The sequence below is a fragment of the Ictidomys tridecemlineatus genome, chromosome 14, assembly GCF_052094955.1.
Source record: "Ictidomys tridecemlineatus isolate mIctTri1 chromosome 14, mIctTri1.hap1, whole genome shotgun sequence".
Lineage (NCBI taxonomy): Eukaryota > Metazoa > Chordata > Mammalia > Rodentia > Sciuridae > Ictidomys > Ictidomys tridecemlineatus.
In genome coordinates this window covers 22,073,353-22,088,099 of record NC_135490.1, presented here as the reverse complement: position 1 = coordinate 22,088,099, position 14,747 = coordinate 22,073,353, and the positions used below count along the sequence as shown (strand labels likewise).

The 14,747-nt window shown below is 37.5% G+C and overlaps 1 protein-coding gene across 8 annotated transcripts in view; it reads right to left on the bottom strand.

Annotated features, from left to right (window-relative positions):
* Positions 1-7,547: 7,547 nt before the first annotated feature.
* LOC144370309 (uncharacterized) overlaps positions 7,548-14,747 on the bottom strand; it is a 116,292-nt gene continuing 109,092 nt past the window's right edge. For all 8 annotated transcript variants that reach the window (XR_013430282.1, XR_013430280.1, XR_013430281.1 and 5 more), the window contains one exon: positions 7,548-7,958. The gene's annotated coding sequence lies outside the window, so the exon portion shown is untranslated. The remainder of the gene's footprint in view (positions 7,959-14,747) is intronic.

Sequence of the window (14,747 nt, the reverse complement as noted above, 5' to 3'; positions counted from 1 at the left end):
AGACAAAATTCATAAAATAGAAAGTAGATCACAGATTACACAAGGGCTGGAGTTGACACAGGCAATTGGGGGTGGACAGGATATGACACTTAATGGGGACATTTTTGAGGGGACTATTGAAATGCTCTCACATTCAGTGAAAGTCATACAAGGTTGAGAATATACTTTTAAAATCACCATACACATCAAATGGGTAAATTTTATGGTATGTAAAATACATTGCAATAAAACAGTAAAAAAAAAAAATCACCTAGTACATTTTTGCCAAGTTTTCTAATTTGATATTTGGAATTGACTTAGTCAAAAGACTTGGGTTCAGATCCTGGCTTTGTTGCTAAGTAGAATGTAACTGCGCCAATCGCTTAATCTCCCTAATGCTGCCTCCTTTTATGCAAAGCAAGATGTGGACTAGCTGATTTAAGATCAATTCTAACTCTATAAACTAGGATTATCTTGATCTTTTCTTTCATAAGAGCAGCAGAAGAGAAGTGCTTTGTAATATAGACGGATCAGGATGTTACGCCTTAGACTGCTCTGGCTGTCTTTTATGAGAAATCTCAGACACTGGGAGAGAAGAGAATGCTATTGCTAAGGGCAGCTTTCCAGCTAAGAAAAGGTTGAGCTCACATCAATCACGTGGCAACCACAGAGTCCAGACGTGTGCACACCAGCCAGCTTGCAAGATATTCAAAAGCTTCACTTTTGAAAAATCATCTCTAAAATACATATATGATTGCTCTTAATGTCACCAGACTTTAGGGAATCTATAGATTTATAAAACTTGAATTGCAAATATTTTGTCCTGTTCTACCTTCATTTTTCCCTAGACTGTGGAGTGCATGTTGTTGTTGATCTTGTTGTTGTTTTATATTTGCTAAAATATATAACTCATTGTCAAGTAGGTAAACGAATATCTCACGTGAAAGGCCAGTTGCTCATTTTGATTGTTTAAAAAGCTAAGGGAAAACTATTCCTCCTGTCCATGCAAAAGTTCGGCTTTTCAGTTTACTATAAATTCATTTCCTTAGCTCACTCTCCCTACCCTCATCCCATCCTCTTCTCCCAAACCAAAAAGCCTAGTAATCAACAAAACCAGAAAGGACTTATTATTTGAGTAGTATTCTAGTCACTCCAGCCACCCAACCAGCACCACTACTGCACACACATGAATAATTAAAATTGGAAATTTCGCATGTGTAGCAATCTAAAAGATACACACTTGGATTAATAACACTAATATTTATAAATGTTCATAGTAGACATTGATCTTAATATGTATGAGGTGCCAATTCACAAGAGTAAAATTTAGGTAGGAGCATGTCATGCATATTTTGTATAACCCTCCAGAAAGAATGAACTCACTTGCTCTTGAGAGAGGATAAGAGGACTGATGGGGAAAGAACTTGCCTTTTTTTGGTCAGGGCGATTAAATTGGGGATTAGATTTAGGGGCACTCAACCACTAAGCCATGTCCCCAGTCTTATTTTGTATTTTATTTAGAGACAGGGTCTCACTGAGTTGCTCAGCGCCTGAGGCTGTCTTTGAACTCTGGATCCTCCTGGTTCAGCCTCCACAGCCCCTGGGATTATAGGCGTGTGTCATTGCGCTTGGCTAAGAACCTGCCTTTTTGATGCTCTGCCATGATCTCACATGTCTCTCCCTCCATCCTTCAGGTACCCAAACCTGAAATCTGAAGTATGTACAGGAGCAGGAGATAATATCCAATAGGACCTACCTCACCTGACAATGAGGCAAAAATCAGGCTGTTGAGGCTCAAGTACCAAGGATGCATTTGCAAAGTAAAATGAAGAAAAAAAAAAAACACCAAGAAAAGTGGTACCCAAAACTCGGTATTTGATTTGCTTCCCATCTAGAAGTGTGCTCTAACTCATGGCTGGAAGAGGTTGTATCTCAAAATGGCAAAGTGGTGACCCAGGATTTTCTATATATAAAACTTCATTGTCAGAAGATGAACGGGTGTACCTGCTGCAAATCATGGAACAAGACAGGGAAATGAACGCGGCACACCCTGTCTGCCACGCACAATAAAGATTCCTTTCCTCAAGCTGCAGGCATCCTTGTTTGAGAAGCCCTTCAAGGCAAGCTGGGGAAGCATGTTTAGAAAACAAAGGACTTTTTAATTGCTGCTGACATGAATGAACTCTCTGAAACAACAGCTGTGTCTTGAGATTACATTACAAGGCATGTGAGCAGGATGCAAAGCATCCTCATAAAAAGCCAAAGCCAAAGAAGCCTTTTATTGTCTCTGAAAGAAAAAAGAAAAAAAAAATCCCAAGACTGGGATGCCTAATTTCAATTCCTGCAGGATGCAGCAATCATATGTTTACAGAACAAAATTGAGAAACAACCTTTGTAATTCAGAGGCTGATAAGAACCAAAATCCAGGTAGACAGTTTGGGCACCCATAGAAAAATCAGTTAACAAGGTTATCCTTGTGCACAGCCTAAAAGTTGGTTCATGACGATGACATCTGGTATTAAAATACTGTCCCAAGAGATGATTTCCTTTCTATCTTTCTTACTCACAGAATGTCTGCAGCTGGATATAAATTATGGACAAAAGAACTCATTTGGAGAAATATTGACCCAGTCATACTTCATAGGTTTATTACCACCCTGAGAGAAATGAACCTTGTGAAATTATAACTGCTGAACTTCAACCGAGATCTTTTCAAAGACAGACCTCAAGGGGAAAGGAAGAGAAGGTTAAGGTTGAGGGAGAAGAAAATCAAGAGTGTCTCAAGAAAAAACAAAGTAGGACCAAAGAAACAAGCTAGTGGATCTGACAGCAAGGTAATGATGGTAACACTATTTCTGATGAATGGAAATTCATCAAGGAACTTTATTTCAGATATTTAAGTCTTCTGGATAGGTATTTCCACCAAAACTGTACACCAAATGTGGTGCATACATTCTCCCGAAATCTTCATCAGATTCTCAAAAGACTCAGTAAATTAAAAAGGTTAAGAACCACAGTGTGGCACAATTACAATCCCAGGGGCTCAGAAGGCTGAGGTAGGAGTTCAAAGCCAGCCTCAGCAGAAGCGAGGTGCTAAGCAACTCAGTGAGACCCTGTCTCTAAATGAAATACAAAATAGGGCTGGGGAGGTGGCTCAGTGGTCAAGTGCCCCTGAGTTCAATTCCCAGTACCTCTCTCCCCACCCAAAAAGAAAAAAGAGAAAAACCACAGTGTGGCTGATTGAAGAAACTTGAAAAACCTTTGACCTTCCTTCCAGAGACAAATGGAAATTGGTTTCCCCTTCCCATGAATCTAAAGTGGGCTATGACCATTTTTGACCAATATGGAGAATCAGGGATGCATAACTCCAGTTCCAAGTTCCATCTGTAGGAGAACAAGTGACTCTTACCGGGTCTTCTGGAGCCCTGAGCAACTATTCTGAAACAACTGTGAGAAGCCAGGCCACATAGGAGAGGGCCCAGACATACTGTGCAAAGAGAAAAGGAAGCCAAGAGCTACAAGGCATCAGATACGTGAAGGCAGAAGCCATCTTGGGGTTTTATCCTACGGCCCACGGCTGCCAAACTGATCTGAGGTGAATCACCCAGTCTGGCCCTCCAGAATTTCTAACCTACAAAATCATGATCAAAATAAAATATCCGCATTCAATTATGAAATTCAAGCATAAGTTGTTTTGGAGCAAGAGATAATCATAACACTCGGGAATTTTTTCAAGTCTTATGAATATTACATAGAACTCAGAACTTTTGGACAGTTTGTGAAATTGTCTACTAACACATACTTTTAAGCCAAACCTTTTTCTGTCCATCATGTTTCTTACTAATGAAACACTTAACTCTTTGTCATAAAAGAAGCAAAATCTTACCAAAATAAAAGCATAAAAAAAATCAGAACTTATCCAACAACTTGTCTTCAAGCAAATGCCATATATGTTTTATTGTTCTTTATGTCTCACTTCTTTCCAGTCCTCTAACTTCCTTGTATGTCCTATTCAGTTGTTGTTGTTGTTGTAGTTGTTGTTGTTTTGACCTTGCCTCTTGAAACATTATTACATTATCATATACCTGTGGTAAAATATTTTGTTCTCAGGGCTGGAGCTGTAGCTCAGTGGCAGAGCTATTGCCTAGCATGCGTGAGGCACTGAGTTCAAGCCTTAGCATCACATAAAAAAATAAATTTACATTAACAAAATAAAGGCATGTTGTTCATCTACAACTACAAAAAAATTATGAAAAAAATATTTTGTTCTCAAAAGACTTAACCGATGAGGTCTTCTTGAATAACCTATAGATGCTTTGCTGCTAGTGAGATAGTTTCTCATTTCATCTTTGTTACAGATTGATTCAGGTAATTTGACCACACAAGGACCTAGAAAAAAAATCCTGATTTTTTTTTTACTTGTTTAAATTTAAATCTATTCTTCTCTATGATTTTATATGGCATTTTCCTTTCTTATTACATTGAGACAGAAGAAAACGTTAGTTGTATATGTTTCAATCTTAAAGTGCATGTATTTTCCTAGAATTTCCCAATTCTTCCACTTACCTGAAACAAAAACGTAGGAAGTCTTGCAACTTTTACATCAATCTTAAGCACAAGTCCTACGGGCAATTTCAAACTCTCATTTAAAAATTAAATTATCTAATTCCATATGACAATCAAAACTCCATAATAATTTTTACATTAATGTCCCATCTGTTTAGTTACAGCCTGCTACAAGCGAAACACCTGCAGACATCTTTCTGGCATCTTCTTGCTCTTCCCCCAATTTTTCCTTAGCCTGCTAACCTTGGCTTCTCTGCACCAAGCAATTATTTCCAGGAGAGAGATAGAGTGGAGGAGAGAGCGATGGTGATGCCTCACCAGCACTGTTGAAAGTTGGCTTTGTGCTTTCTGGACCTGGCAGGTTTTTACCCACCCTGTATTTCATGGGTACTTTTGTGCATTCTTTTGTGCATTCTTCAGAAATTTCTCCATCTCTTCAGTTCCCTTGATGTTGATCGGGCATTCCCCTCTGGTTCATGTTTCTGTATCCCCCTAAAACTCCAAGAGTCCACTTCCAGCTCTTTATGCGCCTTCCATTTTCCCTCCAGGCATCCCACTGCAGTAAGATCTTGGATAACTCTACAGTGCAGCTCTCTTGAGAAGGAAAGAGGGAAATGTGCTATTTTGTTTAAAACTGCATTGCCACCCTTTTCCCTAAAGCTGAATTTCTTCCCTTATGTTGTAGTCAGCTTTTTCATTCCTGTGACCAAAAGAACTGACAAGAACGTTTTTAGAGAAGGAAAAATGTATTTGGCACTCATGGTTTCAGAGTCCATGAATGACAGACCCCAGTGACCCACCTCCTTCAGCCACACCCTACCTGCCTAGAGCTACCACCCAGTTAATCCATATCAGTGGATTAAGGCACTGATTATGTTAAGGCTTTCAAAACCCAATCATTTTACTTCCTGGCATTGTCATACGCATGAGCTTTGGGGGGGACGCCGCATATCTAAACCGTAATACCTTCCCTGACCATTGACAATTTGGAGACTAATTAGATAGTGATACAGTTCGAGTCCATTCCAAATTGTGTTCAGTTGTGCTTCTATATCCCAATTACCTGCATCTTTTTTTCTTTCTCACTGTTGTTTGCCCTTCCCAAAATGTTCCCTCTACAAATAATATTTACTATTCTCCAAGGTCACCCAACAGCATCTTCTAATCTATATTAAGTGGTGTTGTGGGTTCCCAGAGTTAATGTCAATTCCAAAGGACGCTTTAAAGTTGGTGATAAATGATTTTTCATGGTGTTAGTGTTTTCAAGCCTTTAACTTTTAGTGCATAGTTTCAATTACCTGGCTTTGACATAAAGGTATAATTATAATGAAAAATATCTGCTCATCTCACCTTTCCTGGAATCAGTGCCTTATGCAAAGATTGTAATACTAGCTCTACAGAGAAATTTCTGGAAAAACCATCTGTCTTTTTATTCCCTAATGATAACTCCTGAAGGAGACAGGCAGCAAAAATTATGTTCTACCTTTTTTACTCTGTATTTTTTTTAATTGTAAAATTAAAAACAAACGTCATGATCATTTACAGCTATCTGGTGTTTCCCCTCTCAGTGTTGAAGTGGTGATTTATTTTCATCACCTGAGACATGATAATTGTCTCAACAGGGTGGCATTTCCGGTTTGCCTTTTTCATTTTTCACAGAACTTCCAACCCAACCTGTAAAATTCCTTAAAACACTCATTGTTTATTTAATTCCTACTTCACACTCATTACGCTTCTTCATTTAAAAAAAATAGTTTAAAAAAAAAACCTTCCTCACTATGAAATAAATATCTTTTTTCAAATGCCCAGCATTTGAGTCTCTTTCCATCTCATTGCTTCATCTGATTTAACATCTTCCCACTGCCACTCTAATTTCTGAAAATATAGGAACTCTATTCCGTTGGAGAAAGAAAACACCACACTTTGTGTATATGATTCAAAAAGTGTCGTCTTCAAGATCTTTCTTTCTGTAATTGTTGACTTTGTGTCAATTTATCGGAGCCACAGAGTGTTCAGATTAAGCATATTTGTTTGTGTCTAATAGTGTTTCCAGATGAGACTAGATTTTTAATTAGTTAACTCAGTACAGTAGATGGCTTTCCCCAGTGTAAGTGGGCATTATCTACTCCCTCAAGGGCCTGAATAGAACAAAATTTAGAGCAATCCAGGAGTCCTCCCCTAATGCATACTTGGTTGAGCTAGAACATCATTCCTCTCCCTTTTTCATACTTGTGTTTATATGATCAGTTCCCCTGGTTCTCAGGCCTTTACATTAGGCCTGGAATTACATCACCAGCTTTCCTGCATCTCCAGTTTGCAAATGGCAGATCATGGAACTTCTCCATCTTCATAATTCACATTTTTTGGATTTAAGTTTCTTATATATACTAAATTTCTCAAAATTCAATTTATTTTCTTTTCAGTACATGTGACAAGAAACCACATAATCTCAATAATCAATTGATCGATAATCCTTACTTCCAAAAATTTATTAAGAAAATAAATAGAAGGAAGGATCAATAGACAGAATATATTCATAGAAATATGGCCTTAATAGAAATTTTCAAAGAAGAATCTAAGCATCCAAATATATTGAACCCCTGGGTTCAATCCCCTGTACTGAAAAAGAAAAGAAAAACAGAATTCAGAAATAGTATATGCATGATTGCTAAAAGAGTTTAAATATGGAAAAAAGTTTCAGGGTAATATATTAATTTTTTAATGTACCAAATGATTTTTACAAGGATTCAAAAATAATTCCATGGGGAAAGAATAATCTTTCAACAAATAGTACTTGGGCAACTGAACATCCACATGCAAATAAAATAAAATGGCCAAAATAAGGAGCATCAAGTACCAAAGTCATCTAAGTTGACCTGGACTCAATTCTACCAATGCACTCAGAGCTTTCCAAAATCAATGTTGTATTAGTAACACTTCGTTTTCAATCATATTTTAAAATAAGTTAAATTCTTCAGATCTAAAAGACTAAGAATGAAATATTCACATTGTCTATAATTTTTATTGCGCTAAATTTGCATTCATACACTTCCAAATACTCATTTGTCTTCACATCAGCACAACTGACCTCAAATTTTAAGTCCAATACACAAAACCGTAATTGCTGTCAACCTGGAAGGGAATCCAATGTTAGTCTGTGGAGTTGATTTCCCATCCTTCTCTATAGACTCCTTGTGTCTCTAGCCCTCTTGTTCCGATGTACAGCCTCAAGATGTGCTTCATTCACGGCACTCGTCCTATTTTGTCACAGTTATGTCACTTTCCTGAGTTAACATCCCCATCACCATTATTGGAGGACTGTGACAAGCAGAATACCTTATGCGGAAACAGTGGAGCTTGCTCTGTGGCTTTCAACAAGAGCAGTGTCTAAATCCCTGTAGCTCGACTGCCATCTAGAGAAGAAAAGAGAAGCTGAAGTAAACAAAACTAAGCAAACTCTTCATGGGTTCCCTTTTTTCCTAACCCTTTGGAAAAGAAGCCATAAAGAAAGGCACTTTAAACAAGAAATGGAGAAAATACTTAAATGTTGTGTGGGGCTCTTAATCTTTTTTTTCACAAACCAGTGTGCAGCGATTGTATTCTATTTCTAAGGAGAAATGATACTATTAGTGATAGCAATCTGCTTGCCATTGAATTTATGTTACAGATTCCTCATGAAAATATACATCCAGGTAATGGAGTTATTATATCTGTGCATGTGCGATGCTGTAATTAAAATGGAGTAGTGATTCTCATTCAGTCCTCTGATTGTTTGTGGTTTATTTCCTCCTCGATTCTGATGTTTCATCTTAAAATAGATTCTTGAACCTCTCTATGCTGTTCTTGTTATATTAATTCTGATATTACTGGATCTGAAATTTCTCCAGCTTTGTAAAACACCCTTTGAGCAATCGCATCATGAGACAGCTTCCAAAAACAAATCTGACAACCCAGGGAATTTTAAAAGTTTCTTTCAGAAAAATCCCTATAAAGTTTTCTGCTCATATACATCAAATATATTGATTTTATTCTGGTTTCTCCTGTCATGACACCTCAAAGGGTTAGTGGATCTCATTGTTCTTCTCATTACCCTAGGAATTACTTGTAACTCAAATGCCAAGGAGTTAAATCTAAAGCTTATTGAAATTCTCAGCCATTTCCACAACAGGAATTTGTTGGCCGCAGTTTGCAAATAATGATGATGAGTTAAAGTCAGGAAAATGGAAAAACTGAAATGGGACAGGATGAATACAGAGAAAGATTTAACACCTGATGGCTCACATGGGGACAAAGAGACAAGGGATATAAAGAAGTCATGGAGTATGAATAGAAGTTCACGGAATAACTTTCTACCCCATTCCTCGTTGCCAGGCAGCACAAGGTTGAGCATTACTCCCTCTTTGAGGATTTGGGGTTTAAAGACAGAGGCCAGGTAAGCTTAGGTGAAGGAGAATGAGCATCTGAAAGCACATGGGAGCAAATATGTGGCAACAAGAAATCAATAAAGTGTGAATATTCTATTCCTATTCTCCTTGTCCAAAAGACATTAACTTATTTTAAAAGATGATTCCATGGAAACTGCTGTTTTGGTTTGTTTTTTTTTTTTTCTTTTTATTGGTTCTTGGTTCTTTTTAGCTATACAGAACATTAGGATTCATTTTAACATAATTATAAAAGCATGGAATATAATTTGCTCAATTCAGTCCCCAGTACTTCCTCTTTCTCTCTCCTCCTCCCTCTCCAAGTTACCTTCCCTCTACTTTACTGATCTTTCCGCTATCTACTTATAGTGGTTTTTAAAATGTGTGTCTTGCAGATGCACATGAAGGTGAGAGTTACTGTGGTACATTCATATATGTACATAGGAAGGTTAGGTCAGATTCATTCCACTACTTTTTCTCTAAGGAAAATACTATTAAAGCAACACTATCTTTGAAATATTCTAGTGTGAGATTGCTTGTTGTTAGACTGAGCCCAGTTAAACTTACGTGAGGTCTGGTGCTCCCAGTATAGGTGAGCAAACATTTTCTTAAGGTCCAATTTTTGGCTTTGGGAACAATATGGTCACAACTACTCACTAAGTGCCTGAAAGAGCATGAAAATTGCTACAGACATGTTGGCAGGACGGAGTTCCAATAAACCTATATTTACAAAAACAAGAATGATCTTCACTTATATGTGGAATCTAAAAAACTGAATTCATAGAAGTACAGAGTAGAATGTTGGTTGTCAGAGATTATGTGAAGTGGAGGAAATGAAGAGATATTAGTTAAATGGTATGAATTTCAGTTAGACATTTCTGGAGATCCATTGTGCAGCAAGGCAGATATAATGTAATGTATATGTGAAAATTCAAATAGCAGATCTTAAATGTTCTCACCCCAAAAATGATCACATATGGGGTAATTAATATGCTAATTAGCTTGGTTTAATCATTTCACAAAATACACATAGCAAAACATCATATTATATACTATAAGTAATATGATTTTTATTTGTCAATTATCTCTTAACAAAGCTGGAAAAGTGTAAAAAGAACCTTTACCTTGTCCAGTGCAAGTGATTCTCAGAATGCAAAGCCTAAATAGTTTTAGTCATTCAAGTATCTGAAGAGTCAAATCTTAACGTAGAAACTAAGAGCCACTGGTTTAAGTGTTCCAGCTTCAACCCACTAGAAACTTTTTCCCCTTTTTTAGTGCATCCAAGACATCGTATAACATTCTAAAACTTAAAATGCTTTCAGGGACACTTACTTTTTTTGCATAATGGAGAATTTGACCATTTATAACCAAACTCAGACACACATAAATACTCTTCTCAGATCTACAATGGCAGCAACGGGTAAAAGACAAGTAAATTTGGGGTAGACAAATATGTTAGGTGCAAGTCTGGTTTAGATTACCCTTAATGCACTATGACAAGATTTTGTGTGATCTTTCAAGTGCATTTTCATTTTAAAACCTACTTTTTGCTTTACAATTGGTATTCTCTCATAACTCATAAGGAACCCAAGAAAAGAAACTTTCCCATTAAAATGCAAATAGTGAAATAGCTATGCTCTACTGGGAATTTCCATATAACCGCTTATTGTTCTTGCACTTTCATAGCTGTTGATATTAGGAATACATATGAAAAGTTGAAATGCAGAGACATAGAAAATGTGAAGAACCTAAGAGTTCAGCTTTAATCAAGTAATCAAGTTTTTCAGAGGTTTTTCCATCTGTTTTTCTATCAATTTTACTTTTTTTTAGTAATGGTGATAGTAAGTTTGATTTCCAGTTTAATAGATGATCAGTTTCACCTTTATTTTTTCTTTGCTTTATTTTTGTAATTTCTTTCTCTTCCCTGAAGAAACAGTGCTATGATTTCTCATACTCTTTATTTTCATAACCCTTTTTTTTCTGCTTTTTAGTAGTTAGTGTAGTATACACAATGAGGAAAGACTGCAAGCAGGACAGAACTGGGGTAAAATTCTTGCTCCCATACTTATGTATGCTACTTAACTGCTCTGACACTCAGGGTTTTTTTATATAAAACAAAGATAATAATAGGTGTATTAGTCTATTTGATGTTGCTATAACAAAACACGTGAAAGCTCCACATTTACCAAGAAAAGGGGTTTAGAGTCTGGATGAAATTGAGGCACAGAATACTTAGAAGTGGTGATAATGGGAGATAGATTTGTGATTTTTCTGGACTTCAGTCACATCCCTGACCCCTCTTCTCTTAGGCCCACCTGTGCACTTCCTTGCAAACTTCACACAGAGTTAAAAAAATTTTTGAATTTTTTTAAAAACCTTTGGTTCCTCACTATTGATGGCACAAGAGAAAGGAGATGGCAAGAACCCCCACCCATCCACTTTGCTCTCTCTAATCTGTCACCTCTGGTGTTCCCCTCAGTAAGTTGTTACCATGCCCAGAGAATACAGGTAAAAACACACGAGCTAAGTCTGGCAAGGAATCTGAAAGAAAGAGACAGACACAGCTGCTGTTCAAAGAGGACTGCCTGAGACATGCTTAGGTCATCCAAATGCAGGGAAATGGGAGGGCCCAGGGACGTGTCTGGGTGGAGCTGTATGAAGGTCACCTGCCACCTTCAGAGGGAAACCAGGAAAAGGCTCTGAATGCACACCTCAGACATCACTTTGGTTGGTCTCTGACACGATCAGGAGAACAAAGAGGACAGCATCTGAGAAGCCAGTGCAGATGAGACTGGAAATCTGAAGGCTCACAGAGGGCTAGCCTTCCCAGGGTCCTGAAATCCATGACGCTGGTTCCTTTCGCCCGGTATGCAGTGATTTTTATGCTAACTTGTAGGTCATGGGCATCCCAAGTCTCATGATCTCATTTTTCCACCAAAAATAGACATGGGTATGGACATGGATATGGATATGGATATAGATATGGATATAGATATGGATATGGATATAGATAAATGCCCAAGAGACTAATTGCGGAAATTGGCATTTCATGGAGATTTTTAAGTCATAACGCCAGTAGTTGTGGAAACTGAACACTAGGGGGCACCCACTTACCTTTACATTAGAAATGCTGGTCTTGTTTTTTAGCTTTTTTTGAATCACCTGTAGGTAGAATTCTCTAATAGATCAGGAAGACTGTGTGAATAGTGTGATCTTTCCCAAGCCACACACATGAAGCTACACTTAGTGCTTTATAAACTCATGAAATAAACAGCATCAACAATTTAATTTTGTTATGACTTGGAAAATGGGAGGAGATGACAACTTAATGAAAACATGGTCTCCAATTGATGAGTGAAAGAACTATGGCTGAGAAATATAATCAAGAAAATGTCACGCTGCCAAGTACATTAAACCCTTACCTTTGGTTGAGAAGACATTCTAGGATGTCAACTGCATTTTTTTTTCTTGTACTGGGAATTTCAGACTTACCCTTCATTACTTAATTTTTGTCATCAACTCCTGTACTAATAATGAACCTGGGACCGAGCTAATTGGGCCTAATTAGTCACAGTGAAGTCATATGCAACTTTTTTCTTTTATTTTTCAGCAGAGCTGGGAGTGAATCAAACCCAGGCCCACGGGGACCCAGGACATGCTAGACTAGGTAAGCACTCTAACCTCTCCCAAGCAACTTTAGGAGATTCATCCATCACACAGCTCCTGACACTTTATTCTCTTGGTCTCCCGAGAACTGATCAAAGATGAAGAGTCTTATGTGACAGAATAAAACTTCACATAGCTAAAAAATAATGACAAAAATAAATCTCTGCCGATACTCCTCTGAACTTTTTCTTGTTTATAAGCTGGGGTCTCTCTATTTTGACCAGGTCGGTCACAAACTCCCAGGCTCAAGTGAGTCCCCTGCCTCAGCCTCCAGAGTAGCTAGAATGACAGGCACGTACCACTGAGCCCAGCTTTATAATTTCCTTTTCTAACCTTAAAAAAAAAGAAACTCTGGATTCAAAATCTGAGGGACTGTAAAGTATAATAAAAGGGGAAAATGGAGTGAAAAAAAATGAAGGAAGGAAGAGAGGAGAGCTTCTTTAGCTCACAGTTTGGGAGGCTGAACATCCAGGACCTATCTGTTGGGCCTCTGAAGAGAGCCATGGGGCTGTGTCATATCCTGGTCGATGGCATCGTGGCAGAAGCCCATGTGAGAGGGAGAGATCATATGGTGAGGCAGGAAGCCAGAGAGATGCAGAGCCCAGCTTGCTCTGAGCTACATAAATCCCTTCTGAGGGTGGTAACCCCAATGACATAAATATATTCCACTAATAACCACCTCTTAAAGGTCACCCCAGCACGGCCACACTGGGACCAAGCTTCCAGCACCCAAGCCATCAGGGGACACAAAGTACATCCAGATCACTAGGTGTACCACAAGGCTATTGTTAATATTAATTGAGAACACCATGAACAACCTTGCACGTACTCTGAACATATTAGTTCATCTCTTCTCTTTCCCTCAGTTTCCTCCCAAAGATATAGACTGCAGAAGTTAGGAACGAATGTATTCATGTCCCACTCCCCTACAGCATCTGCCACTGGATGAGATAAAGTAGGCACTTCATAAATTTAAAAAAATATAAATTAAAAAAAATAACAGATTGAATGATCCTTTGTTAACAAATATATTTCCATGTTAAACTGATATGAAGATGCTCCAAAAGCGATTCTCTGAGTTTTAAAAAGAAAACATGTTTAAATTGAAAAGCAAGGGAATTCACTTACGACATTGGTATGTTGTACATAGAGTGAGGGCTCAAATATTTGTTGAAAAATGACAGGAACTAAGTGTGTGAGCAGGTCAAGGAGATCATTCCTCATATTTTACTCTGCTTTGAGGGAAATGGATTTACCCACACTATTACCAAAACTGTGGAGTTTTTATCAAAATTAGAAATTAAAGAATAGTCTGTGGGGAGGGAAAGTGAAAAGATAATAGGGAGCAGTAGTTATTTAAGGGCAAGGGGAAGAGAAATACAGTCAGAGTTATTGGAAATGTTTAAAGAAAAAAAAGAAAGATCACCAGCCCTGGGGCACATGAACAGAAGACCTAAGATGTCAATGAAAATAAAATGGGATTTATGAAATACCAAAAGGGTTGATAAAAAGAAAGCAATTAAGTGAAAAATTCTCCTTTGGTTTTCTGTATCTATTCTGGCTTTAAGGATCAGAAACTACAAATTCCTTGTCTTTGTTTTTCTAGTATAATAAGACATTTAGAGACATAGGAGAAGTAGTTTTATTGATTCAGAATTAAGTCTTTAATTAATCACCTTTAAAACTTTGAATTTTTTATGAAACATAACTACTGCCTATATGAGATAATATAACACATATGATGTTCCATAATATAAGCATGACAATAAAGCAAATGTTATACAATGCCCTAAAATATATCAGTAGACTTACATACTGTGTATGGTTCATGCGCTACCACAATCCTGACAAGTTATCAGTCCAGCCATGAAAGTGAAGAGATGTTTGCAGAAGTGGTTTCACTTAGTGGATTAGTTTTTAAATACGAACACTCTTAGAGATATTTATATTTACATAGAAAAAAAAACCACAATCTACACTCTAGCTGACCAAAATTCTACCTGTTCACACATCTCTCTACTTACCTGCAAGACGCCGTATGAGTTCTACCAAAACAACTATGAAATTATATTCCCTTCGCCCTATCTGTTAAAGGTTATTCTTTGCTTGACATCC